This window comes from Taeniopygia guttata, chromosome 30, assembly GCF_048771995.1.
Source record: "Taeniopygia guttata chromosome 30, bTaeGut7.mat, whole genome shotgun sequence".
Taxonomy (NCBI): domain Eukaryota; kingdom Metazoa; phylum Chordata; class Aves; order Passeriformes; family Estrildidae; genus Taeniopygia; species Taeniopygia guttata.
In genome coordinates, this window is record NC_133055.1 from 3,431,575 (window position 1) to 3,455,640 (window position 24,066).

The following is a 24,066-nucleotide window of genomic DNA, read 5'->3' on the forward strand; positions in this document are numbered from 1 at the left end:
AAAGGCTTGGAGAGGAGGGTGCCCAGAAGGGGCCACCTCACAAAACGCCCACATCCTCTCCAGGGATGCTGGGGAAAGACCCGACCTCTGTGAGTCACTCCTGGGAGGGGTTTGGCCTTCCCACCTCAGGGCCTTTTCCCCCCCCTTTCCAGGGAGTTGTGCCATGTCTTGGTCCCCTTCTGTTCCCACATTGCATTCCGCCTGCTCCGGCCACAAAGCAGGGAAGAGCCGTGCTGGGATCTGCCCTCCCTGGCATTCCTGGTGGAGGTGAGCCTGTTGGCCAGCGCTGCCTGCCTCAGCTGCCTCCCGGCTCTCTGCCCTCTCGCAGCCGCAGTGCCTGGGACGGTGCCCACGCCCCGTGCTGCTGCCTGGGCCCGGCCCTGTGCGGTTCTGGGCTCCTGCCGGCCGGTCCCCTGTCATTGCCCTGTGCCTTTCAGGTCCTCGAGTGCCTGGACTTGAGTGAATGCGGTGACAGCGTTCTGCAGATGATGTCAAGGTACCTGCAGAGCGAGTGCAGGGAGCGGCGTCGCCTGGCGCTCCGAGGCCTTGTGGTGCTCACCAAGGATCCCTCGATGGTGAGAAGGGGGCAGCAGCTGAAGCTGTGCTGGGCAAAGCAGCCCCTTGGGCTGGCAGGGCTTCAGGAGCTGAGGCAGCTGCTCCCAGCTCTCCTGCCTCACCTGCCCCAGTGCTTTGGGACAGGCCTTTGGCCTGTGGGCCCTGCAGCAGCAGGGTGGGCCTGCAGTGCCAGGGCGGTGTTGGCCGTGCAGCCATCCACGGCTCCCCAGCCCACCCTTGTGTTCCGCACAGGCCAGAAGAATGTACCCGCTGTCTCAAAGCCTTCTGGAGCTGCTGGGGGATGCAGATGGAGAGGTGGTCAGCATGAGCCTCCGTGTGTTCACAAATGTCCTCCAGCACAAAGACATCCTGGTATCCAGCACCACTGCCCCGAAGCTCGCTGAGGCACTCCTCCTGCTCTTTGACCATGTAAGGCTCCATGTCCACAGCCATGGGCACAGACTGCCCGCATACACTTTTCCCTTATGGATTTTCTGACATTGTCTCTGGTGAGCCTGGAATAATTGGTCTTAAAAGTCTTATCCTCTTCTTTTCTAAAGGACAGCAACTATGTGCTCTTGCTCTCTATTCAACTCTTTGACAAGATGATGAACTTGGTAGTGGATGAAGGAAAAAAGCCCATGAAGAAGATTTTGTGTCAGAGCTTGCTCCCACTTTTCTTGCACTGCCATGAGGACAACCAGCGCGTGGCAAATGTGAGGTTTTGTGTGATGTTGGTGGATGTCTGGGAGGGGGCTGGGCTGCCTCCTGCCCTGGCGCCTGGCGGGCTGCAGCCTCCTCCAGGCCCTTGCCACAGGGACGCGGGTCCTGCACCCTGGGCTCTGGGGCCATCTCTGGGTCTCGGCTGCTCTCCAGGCTTCTCGGGAAACGCTGCTTGGTGTGGCCGAGTTTTTGAAGAAGAGGAATCTCCAGAAGCTGCTGAAGAAGGAGCAGCTGTCAAAGTTTGCCGAGTGCCTGGTAAGGAGGGCCGGGAAGCCGCAGCCTCAGCCTGGAGAAGCCCCCTAAACGCGGTGCTCGGTGTGCGGGCTGGCAGCTGTGCCCCTGCCCGCTGCTGCAGCCCGAGGCCGCGCGGGCTCTGCTCCAGGCTCCTGCGGCCCGAGCCGGGTGCCGATGGAGCTGCGGCCCGGCGGGGCTGCGGGGCGGCACCGCGGCTCCCCGGGCAGCAGCCGGCCCTCTGCCCCCTCCAGAGCCCGGCGCCAGCGGCTGCTGGCCGGGCCTCAGGGCTGTGCGGGCAGGGGAGGCCGGGGTTTGCGCAGGGAGCGCCCGGCCCAGGGGCTGAGCCCGCGCCAACCCTTCCCTCCTGCCGCTCTCTGCAGCTGGCAGAGGACAGCAGCAGCGTGGCCGAGCACCTGCGCCGGGCCCTGCCCTACCTGCAGAGTCCACAGGAGCCCCTGCGAGAGGCGGCCGTCAGGTTCATGGGTGAGCCGCCAGCCCGGGCTCCCTCCCCGCCCCGCCGCAGCTCGGCCCCAGCCCCTCTGCTGCCCCGGCAGCGCCACCCGGGCCGGCGCCTCTGGCAGCCGTGCCCTGGGGCGGCAGCGTGCGGCGAGGGCCCGGGCTGAGCCCTGCTGGGCCAGGAGGGCGTGTGGCCCCAGGGCTGGCAGCGCCGCTGGCAGGGAGCTGTGCCGCTGGGCCTGACAGGCTCTGTGTTCCCAGGGATGGCCGGGCGCTACCTGAAGGGACAGCCAGTCGAGCTTCACGTTCTCACTCAGGGTGAGTGAGGGCAGCGGGCTGTCAGCGGGGGCTGGCCGGGAGAGCTGCAATGCCGGCCAGGGAGCTGCAATCCCTGTCCCGGCTGTGGCCAGCTTCACTCCTTGTGTGGACGAGGGCTGGTGTGGGCAGGGCACAGAGAGATTTCAGGGATGCCAGTGGGGGAATTCGTGACCAGCGCCTTGCGGCTGATCCCATTGGGTCTTCGTCTCTGTTTGGCATGGCGGGAGCTTGGAGAGATGGCCTTAGCAGAAGAATCGCTGGGTGGCCCTCTGGGCTCTGAATGTGGTAGTTTATCTGTCTTCCAGCCCTTGAAGCCATGAGCGAAGATGACAGCCCATCCTCCACTAACCGGGAAATTCAGGAAATTTTTGGACAAAGATGTGCAGAACTAAGGTCATCTGCTGGATTCAGAGAACCACGATCCCAAGAAGAGTACCAGGAGACAGTGAAGAGAGCACCAGGACTCAACGTCACTGGAGCCCCAGGCACACCTGATGCTGGCCACAGCTGTGCCTGCTGCAAGCTCCCATAGCTGCTGCCTTCCCCCTCCCTGTTGACAGCTCCCTCCCCATTCCCTGTTGACAGCTCCTTCCCTCCAGCCCTCAGACCCTACCCATCCCCTTTTTTTTCCCCCCATCTCATCCCTTCCCTTTCCCTTCCATTAATAAAGAGTTTGGTTTCTCCCCCTTACCTGCATCTCTGTGGAGCTGAAGCGGCACAAATCCCAGGCCCTGGGACACACAGGCCCCTGCTGCTGTTCTCTTCCACGCCGTGTTCTGTGCACACACACACAGAACGAGGGCAGATCAGGCTGGAGAGGTGCCTGTGCTGAAGGTGCAGTTCCACAACCCTGTGGAGTTGCAGATCTTGCTGAGCAGCCTGGAGCCCCTGGAATTTGGAAGAGCCAAGTTGAGTATGCTCTGAAGGCAGCTGTGAGGGATTCCATGGCAAGTTTCCACGGAGGGCAAAGGAGCTTGGAATGCTGGAAGTTTTCAGGAATAGCTTCCTGAAAGACCAGCCGTGCTCCATCCCTGCACAGGATCAGGGAGAGGGCAGAACCAGCGACCATCCGGGCTTAGCAGGGAGCTTTGGGTGTGCCTGAGGGCAAAGGAAGCAGCAGCGCGGTGCCCCAGACTGGGACACACGACCCTGCCAGTGCCCGGAGCGCTGTCAGGCAGTGCCGGGATCCCGGCTGTGGTTCTGGTGCCCACAAGTGAGGAATGGCAGCCCCAGGCTCAGAGCCAGTCAGAAAGCCAAGCAAGTGAGAGCAGAGGGAGGGCACCCTTCCAGTCTCTCTTGGGCATGGCCACAAAACAGCCCCTGCTGCTTCTTCCTCCGCCTGTGTTTGGGCTGTGCTGGTGGCAGAGGCAGCCAGGCTGTGCTCTGCCTTCCAGAGCCTGTTGGGAGCGGGCATGAAAAGCGCTGTGTGCACAGCAGAGAGGCCTGGAAGGTGCTGGCAAGAGCGTCCTGCGGGAGCAGGGCTCTGGGCTCTGGCTGGGAACAGCCTGGTCTTGGTGCCGTGGGCGCAGGCAGGAGTTGAGGCAGGTGAAGAGGCACTGAGCAGCTTGTGTTTGTAGAGGGCCTGGGGCTGCCCATCTGAGCCTCCACCTGGAAAGGCACTTGGGGAATAGGAGCTAGAGCTGGAGTGCCTGTCCTGAAAGGACATGAAGTCCTTCAGCCTTGCCAGCGTTTCCTAAGGGTGTGTTGGTGTTGAGCAGAAAAGCTGCACATTTCGGGTAATGCATTTGGAGGACAGGGGCTTGCTTCTCAAGGAAAGTGCTTCCCAGGGAGCTCCCAGTGAGGCAGGTGCAAGTGTCCCCCTTTGGCTCTCTGTTCTCCTTTCAGTCCTTGAGGCCCACTGCACTTGGCAGAGGGACAGGGGAAGGGAGAAGGCTGTGAAGAGCAGGTTTGGCATCCACCTGGACCTGCAGGGACCAACCCAAGCACCTGCAGCAGCGTGTGTTACTCCCCCTTTGGACAGAGGGGTGAGCAGAACCATCTCTGTCCATCTGTGAGCCCCACAGCTCTCTGTGGGAGCTGTGAATTAAAAGGCCTTTACACACTCACTTTTCACATCTTCCCTGTCTGCTGTGTTTCAGCTCTTGGCAAGATGCATTTGCCTCCTGCTTGCTGGGAGCTGCTGTGGCCCAGGGCCAGCACAGACTGGGCTGGGTGGGCCAGGTAGTGTGGTGGAGAGTCTTGGCTGATCTTGGTGTGTGCCTGGCCACAGAAAAGGCTTGGAAGGTTTGCCTCCCAAATGTCCTGCTCCTTGGCTCTCCCTGTGCATCTTGGAGAGCACAAGGGAGGCATTTCTGGCAGCTGGGCATGAGCAGCCTTCAAATGGGGGCGTGTTGTGGAGTGAGCCCAGCTGAGATACCCTGAGAGGAGCCCAGGGCTCCTTGCTCCTCTCTGCTGGCCTGTGAGTGTCTGTCTGCTCTCGGGATGGCCCTGGCTGTGTCACGGGTGCTGCGTGGGCACGAGACAGCCGCTCCTGTCCCGCTGGGTCCCAGCAGGGCCTGGCAGCCGTCCTGCATCCACGTCAGGATGCTGGCCAAGAGAGGCCCTGGAAGCTGAGGCAGCTGATTTAAAGCTTCTGCAGGTGCCAACAGGTCAAGGCCAACAGTGTTCCCTCAGGATACAGCATTCCTGAGGGGCTTCCCCAGAGCTGCCTGATGCCACCCACTCCTTGTGGCACCAGTTGCTTTCCTGTGGAAGGTTCTACCTTCCGCAAGAGCACAGCGGGAGCTGGAGAAAGAGCTTGCCAGGCTGCTCTTGATCCTTTACCAGCAGCCCTGGGTGAGCAGAGTAGTCCCAGCTGAGCGCAGATGTGCCAATGGAACAGCCATGCCAATGGAGATCTTGGTGGGAAGGATTATCCAGGATCCATAGGCCTGGCAGCCTGAGCTTGCTGCTGGGGAAGGCCTTGGAGCAGGTAAGTGTCTATATTCCCACCATGAGTGCTCTCAGTAGCAGGACCTGCGGGCTCTGGATCAGACCCTGGTGGGGAGGGTAGAGTTAGGAACAAGATAAGGGCCAGTTTCTTTCCAGCCTGTGAAAGACGGGAAAAGCCTGTGTTGTTAGGAATGACATTGACAGCCAGGGATATGGCACATTTTGACAGAGATTTTGAAATCAGCTAATATAAACCTAGCATCTTTTCTGGGGCTCCCCAACAGTCCCACTCAGCATAGTATCCCCATGCACCTAAAGTCCTGTCCCCTTGGCTGATACCTTGTTAAATTCAGCCTCCTGCGATAATATTTTGTCTTGTACTTATGATCCTAGAGCATGCAAAAGAAATACCAAGATGAATATAGTCGATTACCTTACCTTCATCCTTTAGAGCATTGAGTTAACCCCAGCCACTGAATAATTGCACCTGCAGAAGACGTTTTATTGGGAGAAACAAGAGCAGGAGGACTCTGTAGCCAGTAAGAGATCAAGACTGTTTGCCTCTGCAAAGCCATTTCAAGCCTCTTGGCTTGAGACTATGTCATTAGCTTCTGTCAGTGATTAATTTGAGAAGTATATATTCAGTAATGGACTATTTAGTGTACAAAGCTTAGTGCATAATCTATTTACTTACCACTGCCAGCACATCACACAGTAGCATTGCAGCTAATATTGAACAAAACCCTGAGCAATGCAGTATCACCTTTTGATTTCTTCACATACCATTTATTTTTCTTACCAGGGATAAGTCCTGCAGACATTGGTCTCTCAGCAAACCCATGCTGGTAATTTTTCCTGCTTTGCCAGGCCTTGGTCCTCAGCTCACTGGTGATGCTCAGTTAAGACATGGTTTAAGCACCATCCAGTCAGGACCACTGAGGAGCAGGACAGTGATGGCAGCTGAGGTAGAAAGGAACAGGGCTGGAGGCCACAAGTCTGCGACAGAAAGGTGAATGTTGATGGCCAAAATTGTTCAGTGAGATGCCGATCCAGAGAGAACTGGAGTGGATAGACTGAAACTTTCTGGGTTGCTGTTAGGCTGTCAGAATGTAAATGCAGCTCATATTTGTACCAGCCAGTTGTATTTGCAGCTCAGGTGCATGAGCTCTGAAACAGAAAGTGGATGCATTGTCCATATTTAGTAGGATCTTGTATTTTTTTGTTGGGGGGTGGGGTAAGGAGGGCAGATAAAAATGCTTGAGGAGTCCAGGGTGTGTGAATTCAGAAGCTGCTTACATTGAACTGAAAATGCCTAGTTTGGTACAGGCACAGTTGATATGCCTGGGCCAGAGGGCGTATCAGCTTCTGGGGAAGAGGAATGAGAAATGCCCTGGGGACCTCTCATCCCTCCTTAGTGCCAGACTGAAGGGACAGGGAGACCATCCTTCTTTATTTCCTTCCATCCCAACTGTGTCTGCTGCCTACACAGCCTGAGCCATCTTCAAGGGTCTTGGGGCACCATCCAGCTCAGCTTTTCACAGTTTCTGCAGCAGCAAACCTGCTGCCTTGTCATCTATCAAGGGTACCTGCTCTGGGCAGCTATCTGCTTTACCTGGGCTTAAAGCCATCTCGATGGTTTTTTTTCTATCTCGATGGAAATTCTTCCATGTTGAGAAGTAAAACCATCTCTTTCCAGTGTCTGTGCCAAAGTCAAAACAAGGGGAACGCAAGGCGTCCGCAGCAGTCGATGTGCTGAGGTGCTCTTCTGGGATTTTCATGTGGGTGTAAACCTGGTGTGAAGGTGGCTCAGTGTGGACGCAGGGTGCAGCCAGGGCTGGGTAATCGGCTCCCCCTCTGATTCCAAGTCCCCCCGTGTCCGTGATGAGTGGCCCAGGGCAGGAGCCCACCCCGCCTACCCCAATTCCAGCCGGGGAGTGACTGCGGGGTGCGGCTGGCCGGGTCCCCGCTGCGCTCTGCCGCCGTGGGACACGGGGCGCGCCCCGGCGATGTCGGAGCAGTGGCAGGGTGGAATCGGTGCCGTGGGCTGCGGCAGGAGCTGCCTGCGCGGCCCCCAAAAGCGGGTTCTGGCAGCAGCGGAGCCGTGAGAGGCGGTGTTGGACCGCGCTGCGGCGGCCGCACGGGCAGCGCCGGGCCCGGCGGGCTCCGGAGCGTCTCCGCTGCATTCTGGGCAGTTCCAGCCTTGCTATTTCGCAGCAGGCATTCATTGCAACAAAATTTCCTTTCCCCCTTTCTCCTTTTTTCTCTTTCTTTTTAATTTTCTGCCTTTTTTTTATTTTCTTTTCTATTCTTCTTTCCCATTTCTCCTTTTCTTTTGAGGTGTTTCCCAGACCTTCCCAGCACTGTTTGTGACCTCTTTCCCAGACTTTCCAGCAGTTTATGAAGCATTCCACCGCTGGAAGGGTGACTCTTTGCCAATGTAGCATCCCTGCAATCACAGGTGGGCAGCTGATGCAGCCAAGAGCTCCGTGATGCCTCACCACACCCGTCGTGTTCCTGAGAGGACTCCCAGCCAAAGCTCAGCATCACGGCCACCTCTGCCACGTGCTCCCTGAGGTGACTCCTCTGGATATCGAGCCCTGGAGGAGAGGTTACACCTCAGGTTTTACCTGGCTTGAAGAGAATAAAAAGCCCCATTGGTGACAGCAACATCAACAGGTAAAAATGTGCCAGTTTTTTTTTTGCTTTGCTCAATTTCCCTTTCCCTACACTGCTTTGTTTTATCTCATTTTTCATGGTTGCAAATTATCTTCTTTTCTTTCCCAAATTTCAAAACTTTCTCTAGATGCAAACTAGGGAGTGAGTGTGGAAGTGAGCTGCCTTCACCTTTATCTGCTGCTGTTGGACAGATGAATCCACACTACGGCAGAGCACTTGCAGATTACTCTCCTTCTTCTGTGAAAGTTTGCCTATCAGTGTAAGCGGCATCTGGAGATGGGAAAACGGAACTTCAGGTACTCCACCTTTCTTTAACCAGGTCAACAAGGAGATTGATTTTTCTTCTGCTATGCTAGCAAAGCCACAGGCTTGTTTTTGATTCCTACTCTTTATGACAAGGACGGGAGTTGGGAGTAGGGGGGAAGGAAGAAAACTTTGAGGGACCAGCTCTGCCCCTTGCAGTCACTGAAGGGATGCCTACCAAGGGCGGTGAAGGGAGAGGTCTTGCCAAGGCAGACAGTGCAATCATCTCTTTGTCTCACATAGAATCAGTGGGTCATTAATGTTTGAGCCAGCCTCTTATTTCACTGCAGTTGTCTGCATTGTCAAGGCTTTCCTCAATACATCAAAAACCTGAAGGCCTTAACAGCCCCCAGCAATGGCTGGAACAGGAGTTATTCCTGATCTAAAGCAAACCGTGCCGATGGCCTCTCTTTCTGTGATATTTGCAACACTGAGCAAAGGGATTGACCAACAAGAGATGATTACTTTTCCTTTTGTGCTCCCTTAGGTTAAAGTTTTGAGAAGACAAGGATTATCTCCAGTTTAGAATCCTGCTTTTGAGCTGATGGATTCATTGCAGGCTCTGCTCCCTTTGCACTCTCAGCTTCCTCCAAAAGAGGAGTAGATGTGTGAGAGCCAGAAAACCAACCATTGGCAGCCCTGTATTGTGTGAGATATTTTATTTACAAAGGTGGGGACATTTGTACCATCACCTTCTCTTGATGGCTCCCCAAGCCTTGCTCTGCCAATAGAGCTACATGCAGAGAGGTCATTAGGAAGACTAAGGTGAATGCCTTGTGAAGGCCAGGAGACTGTTCTGGAGAAAGTCCCTTCCAGCACTGAATTTTACAGTGGTCCAATGGGCTGGCAGGTGCAGTTTGTTTTACCTGGTTGCTTGGTTGCTTTGATCTTTAAAAAGTCTTGTAAATGCCTAAGAAGAAGAAAGCTGTTCACCTGTTCTGCATAGTGGGGGAAAAAAATCCACCCCAAATTGCACAATGGAGGGAATATCTGTCTCTCTGTGTCAGTGATGCTAAACTAGAGTTTCAGTGGGAGAGGGCTCAGCCCTGGACAGGTTTTCCAGGCTAATTGAAAGGAACATGGTGATATCTGAAATGCTACTTGCTCCATGTGCTTGTGGCTTTGTTTAGCATGGAGATCAACAGAAATGCATAGGTAGCATCTCTCTTTACACCTGAGCCTGTGAAGAGAGGGTGAGCTACTTTAATGGCTCTCTATATTTATTGAAATCTCTCTTTGTTGGGTATCCTGGGGTTTACACTGACTAGTACCTTTCCATAAGACATCTCTCAATCAACAGAGACAGCCAAGTTTACAGGGCAACATTTTTCCCCTGCTTGTCAGCATGTCAAGCAGCACCAAAACACACAATCTCCTCCGGAATCCCATAGCAAATAATTCATTTTTTAAAAACATCATCTACTGTCTGTAATGGTGTTGGAGATGGGTTAAGACAGCCACACTTCTGCTTCCTACCTATGGAGAGAGGAGAGCTTACAGCAGCTACCTGAGAGGCTATTTAGGAGGGAGACCCTTCTCGGCACTGTTCTGCAGTTTGGGTTTTTTCCTTGCAGTTAACTGTAGATACACTTGAAAAGGAAAACAAACAGAAAAAAACGCAAACCAGTGGGCTATTAACAAGAGGGTTTAATGTTGACAATGGCACTTTGCAGTGGGAGTGTGATCTGCTTAATGTTCCAGAGCAGAGCAGCCCATCCTTGCACATCCCTTTCCTTGGCAGAGGTGCCAACGCTTCCCCCAGAAGTTAAAGCCATGTGTCTCATTTCTGAGAGAGGCTTATTCACAAAAAGGGAGGAAAAATTCATTGTCTGATCCACAGAAGGAAAAAAACACACAAGGGGATAAATTATGAGAATTAAGATGGGCAGGCAGATTTCTGCAACTCGTGTATGTAAAAATCTGATCCTGGTAGACTTGAGCTGTGTCAGTTTAGATGCATTTCTCTAACCCACGTAAATATTTCTGTCAAAAAATCAAATCTGGAAAAGAAAGAAATTTCATTCTTCATCAAAGCTCTACAGTGATCTCGTTATTAAAAACAGAGGAGAAAGATATATCAGGAAGGCAAACAGTTACAGCCACATAGTTGTTTTCAATAATCCAGTGAGCCACTACATAGAAAAGCCTTTCATTTCTCCCTGTGGTTCAGACAAAATAGTTTATTAAGATTTTGGTGCGTTATTAAAAAAAAAAAAAAAAAAAAAAAGAGGAAAATGGTACCTCTTTATTTTAAAAACTGCTGCAATAAAAATTCAGATTATTCAAATTTATCAAGTGCATTTTATAAGGCAGTAAGCACAGCAATTTTTTCCTCATACCACAAGATATTCCCTGGCTTTTCCATCTCACTCATAGTCCTATGTAAGGAGGCTGTTTACAAGGCATTGCTACAGCGAGAAAAAAATATTACAGAAATGAAAACTTGATCCAGCCAATGGCTGGATTTGTAATGAAAGACCTAAGTGGAAGGTAAACAGCAGCCTAATGTAATACTTTAAAGGCAATTCTTTAAAAGTGATGTATAGTAGATGCAAAGGGGATCTGTACTTCAGATCTTCACCCATGCAGAGGTGTGGAATAGAAGTTAATTGCATATGTAGCTATAATGCACACTGAGCAGCCAGAACAGACAAATACAAATATTTAAGATATTTTACTTTTTTTAAAATCACAAGGTTGTGAACTTGCATTTTGTTTTGGTTTCTTTTTCCCCAGGAAATTGGACAGGAGGGCTGGCTGAAAGTGTACCAGTGCTCTACAGGGATTTCTTGTGCATTTTCAAGGAAGGATTTGCGGTGTTCTAGAATGTGCAAATATCGTTTGGGGCTTGTTTTGTTTTGTTTTTTATCTCAAATGCTTGCCAAGGAAATCGAACTGTACAAACATAATTAATAACATTTAACCTTAAATTCTGAGTCTTCATTAAGTCTTAATTTAAAAACCTTAGGAGGGAAGCTTGCAACCATTCCTGTTCATAAGGTTGGATGGAATTTGGGGCAGGTTTTATGGCAGAAGAGGGAAAGCACTGAAATGGGGAAAGCTCAGCAAACTGTGCTGAAGCCAGTTAGTGGTCAAGTGGTCGTGTCATGGATAATGGGAAGAGATCTGGATTCAAGGTGCCTCTTGTGTGGTCAAAGCAGGCCATGGTGGACATGGCTCTGGGCAGCCTGATCTGGTGGCAGGTGTCCGTGTTTGTGGGCTTGGGGTCAGATGGGCTCTCAGGCCCCTTCCAGCACAAACCCTTCTGTGGCTAGGAATTTAAGAAGGCTGTGGGAGAACTGAATGGCTTGTGGGCTGAAAAAACAGGAGCTATCCCTTTGTGTGAGAGTTACTACAAATCAGAACGGGGTTTTTTTCAGAATTATTGTTTAAAGAGTAACAAAAATTCCCCTGAAGCACAAAGAAGAGTACTCTGGGAACCTGAAAGAAGCCACCCAATTAGATGATAGAAAAAATATCGTATAAAGACAAAATTGCAGAAGCAGTCAATACAACACAAGCTTTGTAATTGTATTTTATGTAACTAAAGGCTGGTCTCAAGAAACATTTTAGTGCATTACACCACCCCACAATGGGCCCAGTGCTGATGCTGGATTAACTGTCCCCGGTGAGTGGCTGAGCTCACGTCTCCCTGCCTACCTGGAGCTCGACTCTGCTCTGCCTCTGGGGTTATGATCTCATCTCTGAAGTGCTGCAAACACAGCTGAGCTCCACACTGCTCCCACTGTAGGTCCCACTTCTGGAAACGTGGAGCTGGGGATCTGGGCCACGCAGCACAGAATCTCTGCAGGAGATGGAGGAGGTGAGACACCCCCATGCCACTCTTTCTCCCCACAGATGTTCACCACAGCTATCTTCAAAGGCCGTGGACTTCCAAAGAGCTGCTCGCCTGGCTGTGCATATATGGAGCCTGTATTTTTCCTTCTGCTTCTCCAGGTGGGAACTGAAAAGCTTGCACCTATAAAGAAGCACCCATCATTGTCCTGACATCAGTTTGAGGTGGGCTAGTAGGTATTTCCAAGGGTCTCAGCTGTTTGCAGGTGAGAAGTCATTTTTTCTTGCACAAGTTTTCTTCTTGCATGGGCTTTTGGCTGCTTGTCACGTATGAGGCTGTGCTGGCAGGCAAGAGGAGACCCAGCTGACTATTTCTGTCACACCAAATGTTTGGATTTGTTTCAGGGTGGCTCACTCTGTGCAGAGATGCCTGCTTCCAGCTTTGTGCACTCTGGCACGTGGTGCCTAATGGACCAGGACTTCTCGCTCAGCCCAGCCGACAAGGAGCATCTCTGTCACCACAGCTGACACACGCCTGCTTTGTTAAATGACATAAGGTGCTGCAGTGCAAGGCACAAGTTCTCCCATGCTTTCAGCTAAACAATTTACTGCTGTGCTACATATACCCTTTGGTCCAGCAAGGGAGGACCCAGAGCTGGTCAGTGTCCCAGTGGCCAGCTCTGTCCCCCTTGACACTGCAAGGAGCAGTGGAAACAAAGTGACATGTTGACCTAATGCCCTACCTGTAGGGCATTCATACCTACCCTGCCTGACAGCTCCCAAACTGCCTGCTGAGGTTCAGCCCCATGAGGCATTTTCTGCTCTGCTACGTCCCAGCTTCTCCAGTCCTCCTGCCTCTGCACCATCCTGGGTGTAGGCAAAGCCAGGGCTTTGGAATGTGTGTTTCTGGCTGCAAACTGAGGTCTTTTCTGCACATCAAATGCTCATCAGCAACTGGGAACACAACCAAGGAGGTTGTGGAGGAGAGGAGGAAGCCACACTTGATCCCACAGAAACCACAAACCTAATTTCACACCGAAGGCAATTAGCCAGCACGCATTTGGTTAGGGTGGCTGTGCTACTTTGTAAAACGTGACCTTTTAATAAGCTGGAGTGGTGGATCTGAGTTTCAGCCAGTCCACACTGGCAAAAGAAAACCACCAGCAGTTAAATATCATCAGGAGAGGGAAGCAGTTGTGAAGTGGCCCTCAAAACCATCTCTGTGCACTTCCAAGTCCTGTTTTGCACAACGGGATCACGTCCCTGACTCCATGCCATCACACTCAGCTCCCTCCTGAAGCCAGCAGGATGCTGCAGCATCCTTGGCTGGGCAGTGCTGACTCAGGCACAGGGTCCTGTGCCTGCTCCCTGGCACTGCTGTCCCCCAGATATTTCACCACTAGATATAAAAATCCCCGAGTCAGGCGCTTGCGGCTGCGCTCACTGCAAGGAGAAGCAGTAAAAGGCTGATTTATGCTCTGAACCACAAAAGCCTTTTATTGCTGCTTTTTTACTTGAATGTAACTTTCTTGCCCTTAAATGTGTAATCCCTTTCTAACAGTCTTGTGGAAGTGGCAGGGCTCTCCACGGGTTAAAGGCAGTATTTTTCAAGAGGATCAAGTTGTCCACCAGGTCCCCGAAGCCCCTCTTGCCCTGGCACAGCCAGTCCTCCTGTCAGCAAGGGAGGAGAGCAGCAGTAAGCTATGTGCTGCCGGCATGGTCCACCACATACCCCCAGCCCTCAGCTTCCTGGGGTTGTTGGAGAGTTATTCCATCACTTGGAGTATTCCCGACAGTCTTGGGCACTGCTGATCCTTCAGGGGAGAATAAAACCCCAAGCTGATCTAACAGCAACAGGGATTTAGGAATTTGGCTCCAGGCAGCATATGCATTTAAAGAATTATTTCTTAATTTTTATTAATTACTATTAGTCATTTATGGCCCCTTTAAATTCAACTTCTCAAGAAAAATATTGCTTTAGGAAAAAAAAAAAACCAAACAAGTCATTAAATGAACAATTAGCAAAAGCTACAGCTGCACCATAAAAGAGAAATACTGGAGTAGGGGGGAGGAATATTTCAAATTGACTGGGAGATGCAAGTTGTTGAATGGATGGAAAGCCAGCCGAGATCCTAAGGAAAGGGTGATGCTGGAGAGGGGCAAAAGTACACAGTGTGGCATTGCTAGGTTCATTGTCAGGCCTGCTGTTAATTACGTGAACCCAGGGTCCTCAGGAAACAGGAAAGCTGGACAGGACAGAACGCACATCAAACCAATATGATTAATGCAACGTTCTCTGTTTATTCGAGAGGAGATGGCAGCTTATATACACTTCTATACAGTTTACAGTTTACAAAGGCACATTCATTGGCAAGCGAACATTGTGTGTCTTTTACTTAAGGTGACCTAAACCTCACACTATAAACCTATACTACTTCACACCCAGACAGCCCAGTGCTTCCCATCACACCTTAATACAATTTCTAACTGCACCACAAGCTCTTAATTTCTAACTGCGCCAGAGGCTGGAAAGCCTCACAAGGCCCAGATCTGAGGCCTAGGCTGGAGTAGCTCAAATCTCATTCCAAACATAAATCATGCCCTCTCTGTCTCAGAAATGCTGCAACAATTAGGTGCTTTATTAATGATTTGGAAGCAATAAGAATTAATTGCATCAGAAAATGATGGTACATTGGGAAGAGCTGAAAGCAGAGGTGAGAGCAGAAGAAAGAACAGCGAGAGAGGCAGGGAGGGCTGAGGGGTGTAAGAGGAATTTGATTTCATTCAGGCTCTGGGGGCTTTTCTACAGTTTCCCCTAGTAAAAGAGCACCAATAATGTCTGTGGACAAGGAAGGGGCCCAAAGAGGTCAGACAGGAGGGTTTGGTTTGAAGCAGGAACCATGGAGACCCTTCCTGTCCCGCTCAAGAGAGGAACAGAGACTTGCCCGAGGTGTGAGGCAGGCAGAGTCCCTGCGCAACAAAACTGATCAGCATGGAGGGGCAGCTGACTTCAGAAGATCCCTGACTGCATAGCAGGGCGTGTTTAAAAGAAAACACTAAACAGACAATACATTGTTCTGCCTGCTTTGCAGCCTAACTGAAGGAAGGGGGAAAACAAAGCCCAGATTAATGTAGAAATTGCATTTAATGATCATCTTGAGAAGCCATAGGACAAAATCAAGGGAGTGAGCTGACCCAAGCTGTTAAGGAGGAAACCCTCTGCCCACCGGATGCCAGTGTTGCCCAACATTAAATCACATGGAGAAAACTCCTCTGGCAAGAGAATATTTGGTGCTTAAAGACACCCAGCCCTCCAGCTACCCAAACACCACCACATTCAAAAGCACACTTGCAACTTACTTGGTGGCACAGTTAAATTTATTTGCAACTCATCATTCTGGAGGTAGGCAAAGGTGACAAAGCCAAGGACGAAGCACTGTGTAAAATTTTACTTTTACTGAGCGGACCCTAAAGAAGCACAAGCAGAGCTTTATTTTGTGGCTCCTCGGGCTGACAGTCTCCATTAACCATTGGTTAATACTGCAGCGTCAGAGCAAACCCAGAGTCGCAGCCCTGTGCTGTTAGAAAGTGTCCTTCATCCCAGCAAGAGGCCTTGGGGTGAGAACATTTTGCATGAAGAGCCACTGGTATAAAAGCTGAGCCTCTCAGCTCTGCATTGCAGTCAGCGTGTCGTGTGCCATCCCTCCACGCCACAAATAAATCTACAATTTCTCAGCTGGGAGCCTTTGGAAGCCACATACTAATATGCTTATATGGGAAGAGATACCAGACAAGGTTCAAATAAAGAGCTCATGTAATAAATAAACATGAGGTCAGTATGGGAACAGCAATAATTGCTTTGTATGACAAGATTTGTGTAGCAAACATTGGTGATTAATGTACAGCCAGTGTCAGGTAAGGAGCCTTCACTATCATTGTTCTGTCTGCACCTTCCAATCTAGAAGGTACAGCAACTCCAGCCAGAGCAATTAGTCACTGTTTACTGAGAGGCAGATCGAGCAAAAGTTTTCTAGTTCAATATTTGAGCGAGTTTCGCCTCAGAGCCTCTCGCTGGATCCATTTCTGCGCCAGGCAAGGATCACACTTCTTTCCTGGGGGTGGCAAGGAGGGATGATCAGCAGTGCTGCTAATCTGCTCAGCAAGGGCACGGGCTGGCTCCCAGCCTCTCCTGCTGGCCTCTCCCAGGTGGTGTTCTCAGGGAAAACCTAAGAAAGAGGCTGAAGACCCTGAATGTCAGGGCTCTGCTTCCTGGCTGCCTTTTCTTTCACCTGCCTCTGCCTGCCAGTTTCACGGCCCCTTGGCCACCGCTGATGCAGGCAGTGGGATGCAGCACCGAGGGCAACACCACCTCCTTCTTTACAGCCTCCTTTCTGCAAAGCTTGCCTAATAAGTTCCAGCAGTTTGGCTGGAGGGACTGTGGTTATTCCTCTGAGGGTAATTCCTATGGGAAAACCATTCCATTGTAGCTGGTTGGAGGCAAGGAACTTGCTGCTGCAGTCTTCCACCTTAACTGCTTGGGGGTGCCAGGTAAAGCTGTTAGCATCACTGGGAAGTCACTCCAGGAAGTACTGCACAGAACAGCTGGACAGGCATAAGGAGAGTTCCTTCATGTTGGTGAGATCCAGAAGGGCTTGATCAGAGTAAGCAGGCCTCAAAACCTAGGGCATGCATTTTGGGGACATGAAGGGAAGAATTGAAGGTGTTTTTCTCTTGTGCACTCGCAGAATTCAGTTATGACTGAGCATGCCAATCAGCTCCTCAAGAGTGTCAAATGGCAGCTGCTGTCTCCCACCTGTGATGAGATGTTGAGATTTTCAGTCTCTGTCTTTCCAAGACAAGTCTTGATGAGACACTGTTCCCCAGGATCTGTTAGGGGGGATGTCTGTGTTGGCATTTCACCCTTGTGCTGGGGTGGCTGGTGGTGAGGGGGCGTACGGGGCTGATGCTTGCAGGACCCTGGCACTGGAGCTGTCCCCAGAGCATCCAGGAGGTGCCACCAGGCTGGCAGGGGACATCAGGATGGGGAGTGCATTGGTGGGAGATGCCATTACACCTCTGTGCCCCTCAGAGCTGCAGGCAGGCTGGAAAACGTGGCTCTCATCAGCTACTTCAGTGCCAAGTCCACCCAGCAGCACAGTGAAGAGTGATCTCCGAGGTGCTGCCGACCCGCCCTACTGCCCTGAAAACCTCTCTCCCTCCTTTGCAGCCCTTCCACCCTAAAGGTCCCCACCCGCCTGGGCTGGGCGCTGGGAAGCCCTGCACTCACCTTGGTGCTGAGAGCGCAGCTGGGGCGCTCTGGGCCATGTGCACCACGGCAAGGCTGGGTGAGCCCTCCGGAGCCGCCGGCGGTGCCTCGCCATGAAGAGGAAGAAGGGCAGAAGCACGCGCCAGGAGGACCTGAAGCGGACGCTCTTCCCAAAGCGCTTCCCCCTCCTGTCCCGGAGCCTGGAGCGTGCCCTCATGGACCTGCGGAGCGCGCAGTGAGGCCTTTGGATGGGATATGGAAGAGCATCGTGGTGCTGGGCCCCCGGGTTGACGTGGGAGAGCTCCCTTGGATGGAATGTTGGGGTGGGTGGCGGTGACGGCACTGGGCCATGGGGACACGAGTGTCCCAAACTGAGCAGGACGGGCCAGGCATCCCCATTTCCCCATTGTTCCTGAATTCCAGAGCCTGGGAGATTTGACTTTTGGCTTTTGCAAGCTGGAGTGAGGAGCCCTTCCCCTCAGGAATTCATCCCTCCTGCCATCCCTCCTGCACTGCTGAGGATCACCCTGGTTGTTTTTCATATAATATCCTTAATTTTTATTTTTTTTTTTAAATATCCCCAGTCTCCTTTTTCATGCTGTGAAGTCAGGGATCAGGGAGATCTCAGTCCTGGGAATTGGGGTTGCTCAGCTGTTCCCCATCTTTAGGGCCTTGTGCTGCCAGCTTCTCCTGGGAATGCTGCCATGCAGCAGGAGAATCTCCCTGGAGGTGCCTTGCCCTTGCCCTGCTCACTCCGTCCTCAAACCCAATTGATCCCCTTTGCAAGCCCTGTGGATTTGATGCTCCCAACTCCCTCCTTTTCCTCTTTTTTTGTCCTGATGGCAAGTGAAAGGGACAGGAGGGGAATGGTGACTCTCAAAAGCTGCCAGACCTTCAGCTGCATGTCATAAACCCATTCCTTTCTCTATAATTCACACCATGCTGCTTTTCATTCCTCATCCTTTTTAGTGTGAGTAGTTACTCCTTTTTCCCACTTTAATACAATTGTACCACACTTCTCCTTTCCCATATCCCAGGAAGCTGCTCACCCATTACATGGCTTTAAATGGAGTAGTTGCAAGATTAGGTTCCTTTGGCCAGGCCATTAAAAAATGCCATTACAGAGGAACTGCAGGAGAGCGCCTGGAAAATCAAGCTTTGAGGGTGAAAGCTCTGCAGGCATATTTTTATTGCTATTGACCACCCCAGGGCCTCTGGGAGAAGGGAGCCAAGAGCATTTCTGGGGTTTTTGTCCTCTGAGGAAGGAGAGAAGGCAGGAGTGGCTCCATGTGGGGTGGGTGGGATCAGCTGGGATCTAGGTTGTTGTCTTCACTGAGAATTAAAAATAAACATTGTCAGCCCTGGGAGGCAGAGCTGGAGTGCTTGTCCAGCTCCTTGGGACAGCAGGGCCAGGGAGCTCCTGGGGAGCTGTGGAGCTGAAGAAGGGCCTGGAGCAGGAAAGGCTGAGGGAGCTGGGGCTGAGGAGATGCTGAGAGGGGCCCTCAGGCCTGGGTGACCCTGTTGTGACCCTGAGTGTCCCTGGGTGTCCCTGAGTGTCCCTGTCCATCCCTGTCCGTCCCTGTGTGCAGGAGGGCAGAGCAGCCCCAGGCCCTGCTACAGGCCCAGCAATGGCCCCAGAGCCCCGGGCAGGGCTGAGCCCGGCAATTCCCTGCCCGGGAGGCAGAACTTCCCTGTGGGCACTGGAGCAGAGCCCAGAGAGGCTGTGGGTCCTCCCTGGCTGGGGATATTCCAGAGCCCTGTGCACACCCCGCTGTGCCCTGTGCTCGGGATGGCCCTGGGGTGGCACCAGCTGAGCCTCTGTGCTCCCTTAGCCCTGCCCCACTCCGGGATTCTGGGATTCATCCCCCCACATGAGTTTTTTGGGTGACCCCCGGGTGAAGGTGTTCCCGAGCTCTCTCTGGGTTTCATTCAGCAGGAAATCATTTTGCCACATTCTCCAGTGGTGTCACCGAGGCCGTCACTTGCCGGGTCACAGATGGCTCGTGACTGTCCTTGCTCCCTCTCTGGGCTGGGGATGGAAAGTTCCTGGGTGAGCTGAAGGGAAGGATCCCTCTCTGTGCCATCAGCAGGTGCTGGCCGTGACCTCCCAGCACTTGGGCCTTGTCACCGTCACCCCTCTGCTTTATCCTGAGCCTCTCCTCAGGTGGAGCCCGGCTGTGGTGGCACCCCCAGAGCGGGGAGGGACATAAAGGACAGCAGAGCCACCTGTGAGCCAGGGCAGGGCTGATAAGGAGCTGGTTTGGGAGGAGTGACTTGGAACGCTGCATGTAAATGTGGGAGTGCAGAGTCCCAGATAAGATGTGGGTGGGTGAGATAACAAAGGGTCAGGAGGGCTGATCCCGGGAATATTTCCTGAGAGCAGCTGTGTTCAAAGCTGGCTGCAATTCACTGCCTGCTTTTCCTTGACAGGGAGGTGACCTCCCTCTGCTGCCCGCTGAGGTTTGGGGTCGATATTTGGGTAGTATTTGTCAACAGACCAGACCAAACACCACCTTGATTTGTGTTCTAAGGCACCTGCTGTTTGTAACGGGGATTTTCAGGAGAGAGGAAGCAAGGGGAGGGCGTGTAATTTAATCTCCAGGCTGTAAAAATCCATTTCTGCTTGTACTTGTTGATAATGTAACTGTGACACAGCTATTACAAAATGACCCAAATGCACTTTCACAGAGTTGTCATAATGAAGGTTGGTCTGTACCCACAGGTGCAGGATGCTGCTCACAGTTTGATGGAAAACTAGAACAACTGGGGTGTTTTTCTCTTTTTTTTTTTTTTTTTTTTTGTGTTTATGGTCCTTCAAATATTAACAACATTTTTTTTTATAGCTGCCCTCTCTGCAGTACTTTCACCTGCAGTTGTCCAGAGCTCCATAAAATAACCTTTTTTTTTTTTAACTAAAGAAAAACTGACTGGAGGAGGAAGACCAGGTTTGGGTGAGGGTGGATTTTTTCCAAGGAATTCCAAGGGCAGAGCGGGACCTTCTGTAAAATGAACATTTTGTGTGGTCATCAGTTGCTTCAGGAGTATGTCGCTGTCGAGGCAGGACGGGAATGAGAAGACTGACTCAGAAAACTGCTGAGAGTAAAACTCTGGTTTATTCAAAATACACCGCTCTTTTATTTACATTCTTTCCCAACTCTTTCCCAGGCGTGTGCCTGGCTAGAAACTCTCCATTTCTCTCTTTGACTGAATCTGAGACCCACAGGAGTATAGATTAAATCCTTGGAGATGTAGATGTTAGAAAAAGAACAGAAATTACCCCTTGGAACGAAACCAAACCTGTCAATGCTGGCTGGTTTTGTCTGTCTTGGTACCTGGGGTACGAGTGCCACGAGGACCTCATTTCTGGGAGGGCTGGAAATGGACAGTGAGGGGTTTGGGATGTGAGAAAATCACTGCCTGGAGAGGCTGGGGTGTGTTTTGGGAAATGCAGGCACTGGGAGAGCAAATCCTTCAGCTGACTGTCAGAGCAAGACACACTTTTTGTGTCTCTTGGAGATCTCTTGGGTCACTTCTTCTGTCTCTCGTGTAGAAATTCTGGCCCACCTGCCATAATTAAAAGTCGGGATACAAAATTAGGTGGAAGTGCAGGACGGTGTGATAGGCAGGATGAGTGTGGCTCCAGAGAAGGGAACAGGAGTGGGAGGGAGCAGGATCTCATGCCCAAAGGTGGCTGGGGTGGGTCAGAGGATGGAGGATGCGCTCCTGGAGGCAGTTTGGGTGCATGAGAAGAGGCTGAGAGTGCCCAACAGGAGAAGCATCACCATATGGGACTATAAAGTGAAGGGAAAACCCCCTCGTGATTCGTGCAAGTGAGTAAACAATTGCTGTCCCTACCTGCCTGCAGGCAAGAGGTTTTGGTGTGAGTCTGCTGTTCCAGGCTTGGCCAAGGACACAGCCTGGGAAGCTCCTGCAGTGTGATTCAGCCCAGTTTGTTTTGAAAAGCCCCACAAAAACACAAGCACATGTACAGGAGGCATGGAAACTGCAGCTTGTGTTGGGAGCACAGTTGCTGGGTTTTTACACTTCAGCCAGGAAGAAAGGAATTCTTGTTGAAACTTGTTCTGTCTGTTGCTCTCTATGTAAACTTCACATATTTTGTGGGATGCTGCATCCACAGAGTAATCAGAAGGCATGGGGGAAAAAAGAGGAAACATTTGCAGATAGTCCAGTTTCCATTTCTGCTTTGCTGCTGCACATGATTAGCACATTGAACATAACTGCTAGCACTCACTTACAAAGACTGTGAATAAATCATTCCTTTGATCTTCTTCAAAATCCAAGAGAAAGAAGAGATAGGGTAGGATAAGGATTGCATTAAGTATGATAGTTGTTATAAATGAAAATTTGTCCAGCCAAATTAATATGAAAAATAAAATATTTATTTTACAATCAAATTTTATCTAGCCAGCCACAAGGAAAGAACAGAGCCGAGCCCGGGGTCGGCCCTGGGTGTGCAACAAAGAGGTCAGCCTCAGCAGAGGTTTTCCTCTCTGCCCACACACCTCCATCCTGGTACAAGCAGTTTTTATAGGGAAAATTCCGCCTGAGGCTAAGATTTCAGCAATCAGTCTTTTCTTCTATTCAGAGTCCATATGTTAATAAGATTTTCTTTTTTGGTGATGAGGGAGAACAAATCACTGTCTGGAGTTTGTTGAATCTTTTGATGAAATGTACGGAACGCTGTATTCACACCTCAGGATTTCCATTATATCCATCTCGGGTCGTTCACGCTAACGATCAGCACCTGGGGTTTCTGTATCTCCCCAGACATGGCCCATCTCCTGGCGAGTATCTTCTTACTTGTAAATCAGTTTCCAATCTACACCCAGTCTCACCTGTGCCTGTGAGGGGGGGAAATCCTAATACAAACATGTGTACTCTAACAAATATTCAATATCACATATATCATATTAGAAATGGCGCAAATTATATCTACTACACATAACAATCCCCCACCTTTTATATTAACCTATTAATTTGCGCCCTACTTTTTATTTTATTCGATATAAAACTACAGAGTTTATATATATTTTAGTCTTTATTTGGGATTCTGTGGTAATATTTGTGGGTTTGTGTCTTTCTTTTATTTGTCTCAACTACTCATTTATCTAGCACCCACCCGGTATGTTTTCTCTATTATACACATACCAAATTTGTTTGGGTTATAACACGGTGAATTAGCTTGAAAATAAGTTACAAAACAGACTTTTGCTTTTCCTAACCCATGTAGTACTAATATATTTGTTATAAACTATATCTATTTGTGCTCTTTTGATGCGGTTTATGAGCTGACTGTCCGTTTTCAAGGTATGTTTTTGATTTTCTTTTGAATTTGTACACCCTCTGTTGAGTGTTTGTGTCAAGACAACGTTTATTAGGCTTGCCCCTGCTGCAGTTCTATGAGGTAAGAGGCGATTTCTTCTGGGTATTTGTCACTGAGTTCCCCCTTCTCAGGATTGGGAGGTTACTGAGGCACAAGGTTAGGCTCAGGCTCGCCGGGACTACTTCCACTGCTGGGATCCCTCTGCCGTTCCCAGCGCCCACTGGGGTGCATCCAGCGGCGGGGTGAGGCATCTTCTTGGCAGCAGGGATCTTTGTCTGTGGTTTCATACCAAGGCCGAGCCGCATATCCTGTTTAAAGATGCCTCACTGGTGTAGTTTACTAGTGTCTGCACTGCAGGGTACGTTGTTCAATCTATGACACTCAACAATAATAATTTTAGCGCTTGTTTGTAATTTCCCCCTTAATCCCTTTTGAGATGAGAAAAAGAAAAAAAACCCCTAAAACTTAGATTATTGAATCTAATTAGAACAATATTAGCCTTGTGGCTATTACTAGAAAACGGCTAGTCAGGTTTTCTTCCTGCTCAGAGCACTTCCCACACAACCCACTTGATTTAAGTCAGTAACGAACATTTTAAACTTTATGACAGTATTTGTAAGAGAAATGTATGAGAGGATAATAGTTACACTTCTGGCAAAGAACGTTTGATAGAGATGCTCTCCGTTTTTTTTACTTGGCCGGGCAGGATCATCTTCAAGTTCCTGGGGGGGGAGTGATTTTCCACTCTGGTGCCTGGTCCTGGAGATCGACTTTTTGACGCGTGTGTCTGCTTCTTTTCTGCAGTTTGTATAGCAGTATTTGTAGTTAAAAGGATAATATAGGGTCCCTCTTAATGAGGCGTGAATGTTGACTCTTTTTATGTTTTTACCAGTATTTTGTCTTCAGGATGTATTTTACTTATTGCTGTATATATTAAAAAGTCTAAGGGGGGGGTTGGGGTGCTGTGTTGCATGATCACCCCCTTGAGATCCTTATTTGATGCTATCAGGTATGGTTGTATCTGTCTATTCTTTAACATTTCAGAAGGTGGAAATCCCATTTCAGAATGAGGCATATGACATTTGTTTTTAACACCAATTTGGCTAATTGGACTCCTAGCATTTGATTAATTCTTTTGAGTGGCCCAGAACTTGGAGGGTGCTATGGGGTGTGGTATTTTTATCTAAGTTACGCACCCTTGTACTTTTTGTTTAGCCAATTTACATATACTTTTGCAGCTGAAGAATTTCAGGAACTGCTCTGCCAGGGCACAGGCCCCCCAGTGTGTCTGTTGGTGTAGCTTCTGGCCCTCTAATGGCTTTTAGGATTTGTTTAATTATTTCTTCATGAATCAATCCTTTTTCTCGTGTGTTTAGCAGACCTCTTTTTTCTCAGATTTTCTCAAAGGTGTGCACCCCCCTCCCCAATGCATATTTGGAATCAGTGAAAATTGTCTCCTTTTTCCCTTCAAGACCCAGCAAAGCCCTGTATACTGCATACAGTT